The sequence below is a fragment of the Heteronotia binoei genome, chromosome 3 (assembly GCF_032191835.1).
Source record: "Heteronotia binoei isolate CCM8104 ecotype False Entrance Well chromosome 3, APGP_CSIRO_Hbin_v1, whole genome shotgun sequence".
NCBI classification, from domain to species: domain Eukaryota; kingdom Metazoa; phylum Chordata; class Lepidosauria; order Squamata; family Gekkonidae; genus Heteronotia; species Heteronotia binoei.
This window is the reverse complement of record NC_083225.1, coordinates 13,893,422-13,907,013: the sequence shown is the minus strand read 5'-3', so window position 1 is coordinate 13,907,013 and position 13,592 is coordinate 13,893,422. Positions and strand designations below refer to the sequence as shown.

Genomic DNA, 13,592 nt, shown 5'->3' with positions numbered 1-13,592 from the left:
GCTGACACAAAGAAAGTTAATTCATTTGAAATGCGGTATTGGAGGAGAGTTTTCCAGACATCCTGGACTACCGAAAAAAAGACAATTAAGTGGGCTCTAGTGAGAAATGGTGTGGCCTTTATAGTTAACAAGAGAGTGAGGAAGGCAGTAATGGGATACAATCTCAAAAATGACAGAATGATCGTGGTCCGTATCCAAGGCAAACCATTCAATATCACAGTAATTCAAGTCTATGCCCCAAGCACTGACGCAGAAGTGGCTGAAGTGGACCAGCTCTATGAAGATCGACAACACCTTCTAGAATTAACACCAAAAAAAGACGTCCTCCTCATCATAGGGGACTGGAATGCCAAAGTAGGAAGTCAAAAGGTGACTGGAACAACTGACAAGTTTGGCCTTGGAGAACAAAATGAAGTCGGGCAAAGGCTAATAGAGTTTTGCCAAGAGTTTTGCTGGTCATAGCGAACACCCTCTTCCAACAACCTAAAAGGCGACTCTATACATGGACATCACCTGATCACACAGAAATCAGATCGATTATATACTCTGCAGTCAAAGATGCAGAAGCTCCTTACAGTCAGCAAAAACAAGACCTGGAGCTGACTGTGGCTCAGATCATGAGCTACTCATCGCAAAATTCAGGCTTAAACTGAAGAAAACTGGGGAAGCTATTAGGCCATTCAGGTTTGACCTTGATCACATCCCTTATGAATATACAGTGGAGGTGAAGAATAGGTTTAAGGAACTTGAGTTGATAGACAGAGTGCCTGAAGAACTATGAACGGAGGTTCGTGACATTGTACAGAAGACAGCAATCAGCACCATCCCAAAGAAAAAGAAATGCAAGAAAGCAAAGTGGCTGTCTGATGAGGCTTTACAAATAACTGAGAAAAGAAAGAAAGCGAAAGGCAAAGGTGAAAAGGAAAGATTCACTCAACTGAATGCAGATTTCCAGAGAACAGAGATCAGATATGAAGACGACACCACTCTAATGGCAGAAAGTGGGGAGGACCTAAAGAACCTCTTGTTGAGGGTGAAAGAGGAGAGCACAAAAGTAGGCTTGAAACTCAACATCAAAAAAACGAAGATCATGGCATCCGGCCCCATCACACCTTGGCAAATAGAAGGGGAAGACATGGAAGTCGTGACAGACTTCACATTTCAACAAACAAAAAGTGAGAGTTCAGGCTGGATTCTCCAATTCAATCTGAACTCTTCCTAGAAACTAAGATGACCAAACTGAGGCTATTTGGCACTTTGGTCACATCAGGGCTCATTTTGTAGAAAAAGAGATGCCAGAGCTCATTAGCACAACTCATACGCATGTGCCACGCACCCCTGTCATCACCAGAAGGTGGACTAAATTTTATCGGCTCCGCATCTCCCTTAAAATGCTTCTTGGATTAGAATGGTCATTATAAAATCTGACTCCCATCCTACTTTTTAAATTACGTTCTCCTATGCGGCCACAGCGGCAGGATGAAGCCTTCCATCTGCCCGCTTTATACATTTTGCTTAGTTCCCCACTCTCTGTGGGTCAAAATATTAGAATGTTTGCCAAATCTTAGAGCTCAGCAAAATTTCCACGGAGGGTTAATGTCAAGTACTGCAAGCTCTTCACCAATCAATGCACCTTACTTTCTTCAAAGGCATTTATTGACAAGTAAGACATGACGGTGTTACTGATGTAACTAACACAAATTTGAGCAGATTTCGGAGGATGGTGGAAGACAGGAGGGCCTGGCATGACTTTGTCCATGGGGTCACAAAGAGTCGGACTCAACTGTGTGACTGAACAGGAGGGAGGGACTGTGGCTCAGTGGTAGAGCATCTGCTTAGGAAGCGGAAGGTTCCAGGTTCAATCCCTGGCATCTCCAAAAAAATGGTCCAGGCAAATAGGTGTGGAAAACCTCAGCTTGAGACCCTGGAGAGCCGCTGCCAGTCTGAGTAGACAATACTGACTTTGATGGACCGAGGGTCTGATTCAGTATAAGGCAGGTTCATATGTTCATATATATGTTCAGGTCAGGAGAGCCAGTTTGGTGTAGTGGTTAAGTGTGTGGACTCTTATCTGGGAGAACTGGGTTTGATTCCCCACTCCTCCACTTGCCCCTGCTGGAATGGCCTTGGGTCAGTCATAGCTCTGGCAGAGCTTGTCCTTGAAAGGGCAGCTGCTGTGAGAGCCAGTTGGGTGTAGTGGTTAAGTATGCGGACTTTTATCTGGGAGAACCGGGTTTGGTTCCCCACTCCTCCACTTGCACCTGCTGGAATGGCCTTGGGCCTGCCATAGCTCTGGCAGAGGTTGTCCTTGAAAGGGCAGCTGCTGTGAGAGTCCTCTCAGCCCCACCCACTTCACAGGGTGTCTGTTGTGGGGGAGGCAGATAAAGGAGATTGTGAGCCGCTCTAAGACTCTGAGTGGAGGGCGGAATATAAATCCAAAGTCGTCTTCGTCTTCTTCTTGCTAAAACGGGAGTTTGTGGGCTTTGCCCATGTAGTGTCCATCTGTTACATCGTTCAAATGCAAAAAGTGCCAGAACCCACCAATCACCTTTCCCCCCCGCCTTGTACCATCCCAACTCCCCATTTTCTCAAAGCAAGCTATAAATGTCTCTGCAACTAGATAACATGACCCTGGCCAGCTGGTAGTGGAGAGATACATATGAGGTGCCCACACAATAATGCAGTGTGTGAGAACAAAGAGACAACAAGAACGCAGGTTGGAAGGGGCCCTCAAAGTTAACTACAGGTTACAGCACATATAATACCAGTTGACCCTCCATGGCAAGAGGCACTTTTGACAATTTGAACAATGGAACCCAGAAGCAAGGGTTTTTTTGGGGGAAGGGATAAGAAAGAAAGAGCACAATAAAATTTAGAGGTTCCAGAGCTCCGCTCCTTGGAGCTCCTGCCCAAAACGAGGCCTGGGTCACACCATGAGAAAACCAGACTCACCAGAAAAGACAATAATGCTAGGAAAAAGGGGAAGACCCAACAGGAGATGATGAAGAAGAAGATATCGGGTTTATATCCCGCCCTATATTCTGAATCTCAGAGTCTCAGAGCGGTAACAATCTCCTTTACCTTCCCCCGCCCCCCTCCACAACAGACATGCTGCGAAGTAGGTGGGGCTAAGAGAGCTCTTACAGCAGCTGCCCTTTCAAGGACAACTCCTATGGGAACAATGGCTGACCCAAGGCCATTCCAGCAGCTGCAAGTGGAAGAATGGGAGATCAAACCCGGTTCTCCCAGATAAGAGTCCACACACTTAACCACTACACCAAACTGGCTCTCATTGACTCAGTCAAGGAAGATGGACTCAGTTAAGGAAGCCATGGGTTGAAGTGAAATCAAAAGAATTTCCGGCTCAACATTAGGAAGAACTTCCTGACAGTTAGAGCAGTTCCTCAATAGAACAGGCTTCCTTGGGAGATGGTGGGCTCTCCTTCCTTGGAGGTTTTTAAACAGAGGCTAGATGGCCATCTGACAGCAGAGAAGATCCTGTGAATTTAGGGGGAGGCATTTGTGCATTTCCTGCATTTTGCAGGGGGTTGGACTAGATGACTCTGGAGGTCCCTTCCAATTCGATGATTCTGTGTTTCTATGACTTCAGTTTGCAGGACCTGAGCAAGGCTGCTAAGAACAGGACATTTGGAAGACATTAATTCATAGTAAAAGAAGAAGAAGATGAAGACGATGATGATATTGGGTTTATATCCTATACTCTGAATCTCAGAGTCTCAGAGCGGTCACAATCTCCTTTACCTTCCCCCCTCCCCACAACAGACACCCTGTGAGGTGGGTGGGGCTGGAGAGGGCCCTTACAGCAGCTGCCCTTTCAAGGACAGAGTCTCAGAGCAGCTCACAATCTCCTTTACCTTCCTCCCCCACAACAGACACCCTGTGAGGTGGGTGGGGCTGAGAGTGCTTTTACAGCAGCTACCCTCTCAAAGACAACTGCTGTGAGAGCTCTGGCTGACTCAAGGCCATTCCAGCAGGTGCGAGTGGAGGAGTGGGGAATCAAACCCGGCTCTCCCAGATAAGAGGCTGCGCACTTCACCGTTACACCAAACTGGCTCTCCATAAACTGGTCACCATAAGTCGGAAGCCACTTGATGGCACTTCACACGCACACAACCGCAACGGTACAATAAGGAGAAAACTTGAACTAAAGAGGCTGTTCGCAAACGCCAAACTCAACTGGAAGAGGAAAGGGGAAACCGCTGTTGCCAGGAGACTGCATTCCATCACTCCTTTTATACCCTGCTTCTTTCCTAAGCGGATTGCAGGGAGGCTTTCGGTAATGCAATTCAAAACCATCTCAGCAAAACATTAAAACACAACGTGTCAAAATAGATCATTAAAATGACAACAAACACTGCACACCAGGGGTGGGATTCTAGCAGGAGCTCGTTTGCATATTACACCACACACCCCTGATGGAGCCAGTCCTCTAAGAACTTACAAAAAAAGAGCCTTGTAAGCTCTTAGAGGATTGGCTACATCCGGGATGTGTGGCCTAATATGCAAAGGAGCTCCTGCTAGAATCCCACCCCTGCTACACGCTAACCCAATAGGTGCTCAGGGACTGTCTTAGTCACAGCCTCCAGGGAAGGCTTGCCAATCCCCAGGTCCCAGTGGGGGATCCCCCAGTTTTGCAGACTCCTTCCCACCTTCAGTCTGCTGGCTGGCAGGGGAAGCCCCACCCCAACAGCCACCATGTGACTTTCCACTTTGGACGGCTTAAGATGACACCTGGAAAAGCTTACTTTTTAGACAGTGTGTCTGCACCTTTAAATCTGTAGAGGCCAGGCTGAATGGGGGCAGGGTGAGCCAGCAGAACAACATGGCTGCTCTCAGTGAGCTGTGAAGCTGTAAAAAAGGAAGGGGAAGCAGCCCAGACCCTCTGTTTGCTTTATAAACCTTTCAGAAGTCATTTGCATAGTAAAGGATAATCTTGACTCTTTGGTTTTCCTGTGTTGGTCTGAAGAACTTGGAACTTCAGCAACTTGTGAGTGAATTCCCCCAGTAAGATCACACAAGTGTGGGATTGCAAACTCTTTATTTTGGCTACTCTGTGTGCGTGCATGTGTGTGTGTGAGAGAGAGAGAGAGAGAATGAATACAGGACATGCAGCTGCTTGGGGATGAGGAAATGAAGACTGTATTCAGGGGAAATGCACTGCTGCATTTTTACTTATTTATTTTAGGGAATGTGAAAGTCTCCTGGCTCTCCACTGGAGAGCCAGTTTGGTGTAGTGGTTAAGTGTGCGGACTCTTATCTGGGAGAACCGGGTTTGATTCCCCACTCCTCCACTTGCACCTGCTAGCATGGCCTTGGGTCAGCCATAGCTCTGGCAGAGGTTGTCCTTGAAAGGGCAGCTGCTGTGAGAGCCCTCTCCAGCCCCACCCACCTCACAGGGTGTCTGTTGTGGGGGAGGAAGGTAAAGGAGATTGTGAGCCGCTCTGAGACTCTTCGGAGTGGAGGGCGGGATATAAATCCAATATCTTCTTCTTCTTCTTCTTCCACCCCCAAAGCCTGCAGATATTTTCTGAGTTAGACTTCACAACCCTACCCCAGGGCAGCTTCCCTGGGCCCTATACTGGGAAGGGGGCAACACTGGGACAACACAGGCATTTCACTCAATATATACACTCGACGTTTAACCACACCCGAGTACAGCCAACAGTTACTTCTATTGGCTCACTCCGGAATCCTTCATTTGCATCTCTTTGTTACAAGTTGTTACATGCCTAGCATCCTGATTGGCCAGCTCTTCCAGGCTTCAGGATCCTGGTTTACAAGGAGTGACTGCCTCAAGCTTAGGCAACAGAACCTAGTAGAACACAATACATAACATCCACCCTCCAGTGCTCCCATTTCCTCCAGGGGAACTGATCTCTGTAGTCTGGAGATGAGCTTGTGATTCCAAGGGATCCCTAAGTCCCAACTGGAGGCTGGCGAACCTACGCAAAAAATTGCTGGGGCTGTGAGCAGGAAAAAAGACAGGTCTAGAGGGAGAAGAAAACTGCAGATTTATACCCCTCCCTTCTCTCTGAATCAGAGACTCAGAGCAGCTTACAATTTCCTTTATCTTCTTTCCCCACAACAGACACCTTGTGAGGTGGGTGGGGCTGAGAGAGCTCTCACAGAAGCTGCTTTTTCAAGGACAACTCTTGCAAGAGCTATGGCCGGCCCAAGGCCATTCCAGCAGCTGCAAGTGGAGGAGGGGAAAAATCAAACCCGGTTCTCCCAGATAAGAGTCCGCACAATTCACCACTACACCAGACTGGAGTTACTTGCCCCTCCCCAGCAGTTCTTGGCTCTAAATTTGTCCCTCCCAAAATGATTTCGCTTTTTAAATAGAGGCATCAGGAGGACACTGTTCCAAGCATTAGCGTGTCGCATGCATTTAGCCCTTCAAGGTGACTTAAAAACCAGCACATTTGAAGGTGCCATTTCTATGCTAATTGGGGAGCTGACATTCTCCGAATCTGCTGAAAAATCATTTTGCTAGTTGGTCTGTCTTTCCCCCCCCCTCCCTCAAACCAGTTTCAAGGAGCATCTGGGCCTGCAGAAAACAGCCCACGGGTCCGAGCTGCGGCAGTATGCACTGGCATTGTCACCCAGCAGCAGCCGTAGGTCCCTTCTATTTGCTGGCATCAGAGCCGCAACCAAGGAAGCAAAAAAGAAAATCTGCCCAAAACCGCCAGATGTCACAGTGGAGGAGCTTAGGAGGGAGGAAAGGAGGTGAGTTCCCAGCACCAAAGATGGGAGAGAGAAATGCCCAGCCTGGATGCCAGGGCTGGAGACAGCTGGCGCTCCTTTCTACGGGAAACCCTTCCCCTTATGGCACCGCAAGAAGCAACGTGCAAATGCCAGTCAGTGCGACAGTCCATAAGAGGCTCTTGCTGTCAACACAACTGGCTAATTAACCAAAATAACAGCTAGGATGGGCAACTCGGCCGCCAGCTGGCACCCCTTTCCAGTGGCTTAATTGCTGACAAAAATCCTGGCTAGAAAAGCAAGCGTTCGGAAGAGCGCTGGCAAGGAGTGGGGAAAGGCAACTTGAAGATGTGGGATTTGGATGGGGGGGGGCAGGTTTTTCAACTTCGTCGGAAAGTGGTAAGGAGAGATGGCAGTGAGCCCAGAACCATTTGCGAGGTTCATGGGAACTTCTGTTGCAACGCACCTAGCGGTTCTCCACAACACAGGAGGAACAATTTAGGATGTTTCAAAGCTGGGCTTCAGGATGCTGGCAGGTTTGAATGGGAGAGCCAGTTTGGTGTAGTGGTTAAGTGGAAGGACCAGGTTTGATTTCCCACTCCTCCACTTGCACCTTGGGTGGCCTTGGGTCAGCCACCTGAATAAGTATTCGGCTGTATTCGGGCTCCGAAATACAGCCATAGCTCTGGCAGAGGTTGTCCTTGAAAGGGCAGCTGCGGTGAGAGTTCTCTCAGCCCCACCCACCTCACACAGTGTCTGTTGTGGAGGAGGAAGCTAAAGGAGATTGTGAGCCACTCTGAGACTTTGAGATTCAGAATGGAGGGCGGGATATAAATCCAATATCATCATCAAGCAACACCTCTGTGTCCTTTCTGCCACTCTGAACCGAGACAAATAATAATGGGAATAAAAGAGAAGTATGGTCACACATTCATTCCTTTTGTCCCTGTACATTTTTGGTTGTACAAGGACAAAACCATCTCAGTCAAGCCCTGATCTAGATAGCTCAAACATCATAAGAACATTAGAGAAGCCATGTTGGATCAGGCCAATGGCCCATCCAGTCCAACACTCTCTGTCACACAGTGGCCAAAAAACCCCAAGTGCCATCAGGAGGCTCACAAGTGGGGCCAGGACACTAGAAGCCCTCCCACTGGTCGTCCCCCCCCCCGCAAGCACCAAGAGTACAGAGCATCACTGCCCCAGAAAGAGAGTTCCAATGATACGTTGTGGCTAATAGCCACTGATGGACCTCTGCTCCAGATGTTTATCCAATTCCCTCTTGAAGCTGTCTATGTGTGTAGCTGCCACCATCTCCTGTGGCAGTGAATTCCATGTGCCAATCACCCTTTGGGTGAAGAAGGACTTCCTTTTATCAGTTCTAACCTGTCTGCTCAGCGAAGTCATTGAATGCCCATGAGTTCTCGTAATGTGAGAAAGGGAGAAAAGTACTTCTTTCTTTACCTTTTCTATCCCATGCATAATCTTGTAAACTTCTATCATGTCACCCCGCAGTCGACATTTCTCCAGGCAAAAGAGCCCCAAGCGCTTTAACCTTTCTTCATAGGGAAAGTGTTCCAACCCTTTAAGCATTCTAGTAGCCCTTTTCTGCACTTATCCCAATGCTATAATATCTTTTTTGAGGTGCGACGACCAGAATTGTACACAGTACTCCAAATGAGGCTGCACCATCGATTTATACAGGGGCATTATGATACGAGCCCAACATCCTCAGGTCTTGGAAGCTAAGCAGGTTCAGCCTTGGTTAGCATTGGGATGGGGGAGACCACTGGGCATGTCCAGGGTTGCTATGAAGAGGCAAGGGACGGCATTCAGCTCTGCACATTTCTTGCTTTGCCAGCCCTTCAGGGTCATCGTAAGTCGGCTGTGACTTGATGGCAAATGACTTGCCCATTTTCCCAAGTGGTGGTCTTCTCATTTGCCTGCAGACAAATGCGGGCAGTTCTATTCCCTCCCAATCCCCAGCCCTCAAGGGGCAAATAATTAATGGTGGTACCCAGGGGTCTTTTTTTAGTGGGAGCTCCTTTGCATATTAGGCCACACACCCCCGATGTAGCCAATCCTCCAAGAGCTTACAGGGCTCTTCTTAAAGGGCCTACTGTAAACTCTTGGAGAATTGGCTACATCAGGGGTGTGTGGCCTAATATGCAAAGGAGCTCCTGCTGCAAAAAGAGCCCTGCCCTGGTACCTTAGGATTTTTGCCAGTCTCAGTGGTTTTTACTATAAAGATTGGGAAAATTCCTAGAGCATGGGGCGGATCGGGCCCCTGGAGGGGCTCCCATCAGGGCCACAAGCAACTCACTGTCTTCTGCTTCCTTCTCCCTTTTTTGCTTCCTTCTGCTTTGTCAGGGTCTCTAAACTGCACAGGAACTACAGAGCAAAGCCTCTGTTTTCTTCATTGGCTGAGGTTCTTCCCTTGGGGAGGAAGGGGGCAGGAAGAGCTTGCTTTTCCAGACTCCCTCAATCGCACAGCAGAGCTACCGAGCCAAGCCTCTCTTCCTTCTATTGGCTGAGGCTCCTCCCCCTCCTCATCGCCTGGGGAAGGAGGGAAAGAGTGAGCGCTCCAGATTTTTGATGCGGTCAATCAGAGGTGTCAGTTATCAGAGACTGTTAATTAAACAACATATTGCAAGAGTGCTAATCTTTTAAGTGTGTTTTGAGTTTTTTTATTAAAAAGTGTTTGTCTGTGTACTTTATAAAGTTTATATCGCCACTACCTGGCATTGCATTTTGGAACACACGTGGCCTAGCCCAACAAGGTCTCATTTATGTCCGATTCGGCCCTCGTGACAAATGAGTTTGGCACCCCTTTTCTAGAGCGTCATGGAGGATGAGACATTACTTCCCTTATAACTCCACCCCCCCCCCCAAGACACCACCCTAAAAATCTGGCATTTGCTGGCTTAGTCCTGGCAATTCAATCAAAGAGGTATTTTGGTCCAACACAGAGCTGGATGCTGAGACAAAAAATGGGTGGGGGGAGGGGAGAGCGGGGTCATTTTGTAGAAAAATAGGTGACGGAGCTCATTAGCATATGTCCCCCCATAACTCATTAGCATATGTCCTCCCAGCCAAAAGCAAAGAGCCCCAGGCAAGCGAGGCCTGCTTGGGCTGGCTAACCCAACCCTAACCCTAACCCTAGGGTTAGGGTTAGGGTGTGGGTCAAAAGGCCAGCAAGTCACCCGCTGCCCAAAATCACATAAGAAGTGGCGAAAGAGGGACACTGGATTCTCCAGGGGTTAATGAGGACCGCTGGGGGTCATGGCAAAGCCCCTGGTGGCTGGCTGGCTGCCTGTTCTCCTAATCCAGGGATTGTTATGCAGCTGCACCTACTACTCAATGGACAAGGTAGGTGGGGAGGAAGAGGGGGAACCCTCAGGAAGGTTCAGGAGCTGTGCTCCGATGAACTCCTGCTGAATCGGAGACCTGGTGGAGAGAATGTGTTGTCATATTGCCCCGATGCCTGAAACCCAAGAGAAAATAAAAGACAAACTCCAGGGTCGCATTTAGAAGCTTCAAAACTCATGAAGAAGAAGGAGAATTGCAGATTTATACCCCGCCCTTCTCTCTGAATCAGAGTCTCAGAGCAGCTTACAATCTCCTGTATCTTCTCCCCGCCATAACAGACACCCGGTGAGGTGCGTGGGGCTGAGGGAGCTCTCCCAGAAGCTGCCCTTTCAAGGACAACCTCTGCCAGAGCTATGGCTGACCCAAGGCCATTCCAGCAGCTGTATATGGAGGAGGGGGGAATCAAACCCGGTTCTCCCAGATAAGAGAGCTCTGGCTGACCCAAGGCCATTCCAGCAGCTGCAAGTGGAGAAGGAGGGAATCAAACCCGGTTCTCCCAGATAAGAGAGCTATGGCTGACCCAAGGCCATTCCAGCAGCTGCAAGTGGAGGAGGGGGGAATCAAACCCGGTTCTCCCAGATAAGAGAGCTATGGCTGACCCAAGGCCATTCCAGCAGCTGCAAGTGGAGGAGGGGGGAATCAAACCCGGTTCTCCCAAATAAGAGAGCTGTGGCTGACCCAAGGCCATTCCAGCAGCTGCAAGTGGAGGAGTGAGGAATCAAACCCGGTTCTCCCAGATAAGAGAGCTCTGGCTGACCCAAGGCCATTCCAGCAGGTGCAAGTGGAGGAGGGGGGAATCAAACCCGGTTCTCCCAGATAAGAGTCCGCGCACTTAACCACTTCACCAAAATGACACTCATTACGTGTCCTGAAGGACTTGGTACCTGAGTGAAATGGTATGCCAAATCAGTGGGGTCAGGTAGGGTCAACCCACCCTCCAGAGCCCCCTCATTGAGACCTCAGACCTGAGAAAGGAAGCACACTAATAATTTTGCTTTAGGAGAGCAGTAGATATGAGCATAAACTATGACTTCACCTATTTCTTCCATAATTGAGGGAAATTATCCCTCCATCAGTTGTGTCCTTATATGCCGAACTAACCATTTACTGATTAAAAAGTTAAATCTTCTCTAATTAAGCCATTTTCAGAAAAATTACGCAACCTGGTGAACCATTTCAATATGCGCTGGGGTTGATAAGCAGTCTGTTCCTTAAGACATACAAGGCTGGTTCTGCTTTTATAGAAATGTTGTCCAAGCTTGAAAAGAAAACCAAAAAAGGGGAAAGAAAACTATAATAATATCAGCCTCCCAAGCTTCCCAATAATGCCAAAGTCAATAATAATTCTTCTGACAGCTGGTGTTACAGTCTAAGTATTGCTAGAGGCCTCCACTTGCCTCAAATGTCGGGATCAAAGAGATAAAAGCAATGAGACGGTGTGGCTTCACTTTATTTTCTGATACTCTGAGGATCTTTACATGAATTCAATTGTCGGTGACACCTATCTTTTAATATATCTCTTCTACATCAGCAGGACATCCCTCCCACCCCTTCTTCCAATTAAATAGGGTTGCCAACTTCCAGGTGGGGCCTGGAGATCTTCCAGAATTGCAGTGCATCTCCAGATCACAAAGTTCCATTCATCTGGGGGGGGGGGGGGGAAGGATGCTTTGGAAGGTGCACTCTACACCCCTACTCAGAACCAATAGACATGCATGGTAAAAGCAAGACAAAACACTCATGTATAATAGGCCACTGTGAAATCCAGTTATAAAGTGCATTGAAAGCAGACTGAAAGTGCAAAAGTGCTCAAGTGTTGCAAATAGCGGTGTGCATTCGGTTCAGCCAAGGCAAATACAACACCAAATACCAGATAACTTAACTGCAGTCAACATTGAATATACCCAAATCAGAATCTCTGGTGTTATTCAGGCACCAAATACAGCCACCTGAATAAGTATTCGGCTGTATTCGGGCTCCGAAATAGTGGTGGGAAAGGGGGTTTAAAATTAAAAGGAGTGCACTTACTTCCTTTCCCACCATATCTGGGCTTCTCCTGCCTCTTCCTGTGCTTCCCTGGGATCAGGGTGGGAGGAGTAGAGGGGACTATCACAGCAGCCAATCACAGCCATGTATTTGCACTTTTTGCAAGGCTAGTGTAACTGCTGGGCTATGCCAGCCAACTCCATGAGTCAGCAGCACACAGAGAGCACTCTAGGAATTAAAAGGCCAGAAGCCCCAACAAGAGCACTCCAGGGCACAGAGGCTTCCACCACCCCCCGCGATATCTCGGGAATGGGGGGCCCCTGCAAGGTCACAGCCAAGGGAACAGGGTAGGGGACCCCTTGGAGCAGCAGGCACCCAAAGTGGGGGCATCACAGCTGGAGGGGATGCCAGAGATGCAACAAGGTAAGAAACAGACAAAAATGGCTCTAGTGGGAGCAGGGGGGCTGCTGATACAGGCCCACTCAGAACTCACAGCAAAATGTTGGGGGGATTGGGGGAGCCCATCAGCTCAGCCCCGTGACCCCAAAATCTGGAGGAGAAAGAAGGGGGGAAGTGGAGAAAGGAGGCATGATAGATCCACAGCCCTCCTGCAGCCCCTGGGTGCCCGAATACTCTCAAATCTGAATTTTACCAATTTTTTCTTCACACCCCTAGCTGTGACCCTGGACTTCCATGGTGGTCTCCTTTCCATATACTGACCAGAGCTGACCCTGCTTAGCTTCTGAGATCAGCCTAGCCTGTGCTATCTGGTCTGGGCAAGAACAAGATTAGCAGTGGCAAATGAAAGTGTGTACCATCCCATCCTATTGCCTCAAGATACTGTACCAGCAGCTCCTGAGAAGACCCACATATGGTTAAGGAAACAAGCCGGTGAGTGATGATTTTTTTTTTAAAAAAAAAATGACAATATTGGATTTATATCCCACCCTATACTCTGAATCTCAGAGTCTCGGAGCGGTCATAATCGCCTTTACTTCCCCCCACTCCACAACAGACACCCTGTGAGGTGGGTGGGGCTGAGAGCTGTCACAGCAGCTGTCCTTTCAAGGCGAGAGCTGCATCTGACTTGGTTCTCCCAGATAAGAGTCCATGCACTTAACCACTACACTAAACAGGGCTTTTTTTTTTTTTGTAGCAGGAACTCCTTTGCATATCAGGCCACACATCCCTGAGGTAACCAATACTCCAAGAACTTACAGTAGGCCCTGTACTAAGAACCCTGTAAGCTCTTGGAGGATTGGCTACATCTGGGGTGCGTGGCCTAATATGCAAAGGAGCTACTGCTACAAGAAAGCCCTGAGAATCATTGGCTCATCTAATCCAGAATTCTGTCTCACACAGTGGCCAACCTTCTGGAGAGCCAACAGCAGGTCGTACAGGTCGAGGCCTTCTCCTTGATGCTGCCTTCTGGAACCATTATTCAGATGTTTACTGCCCCGAATATGGAGCTTCCCTTTAGTCACCTTAACTAGTACTCACTGATAGACCTATCC

General features: G+C 48.5%; 1 non-coding gene across 1 annotated transcript; it reads left to right on the top strand.

Annotated features, from left to right (window-relative positions):
- The first annotated feature begins 1,802 nt into the window (after positions 1-1,802).
- Positions 1,803-1,877, top strand: TRNAP-AGG (transfer RNA proline (anticodon AGG)). Its single transcript has one exon. It is a non-coding gene; the product is annotated as a tRNA-Pro (tRNA).
- The last annotated feature ends 11,715 nt before the right edge of the window (positions 1,878-13,592 follow it).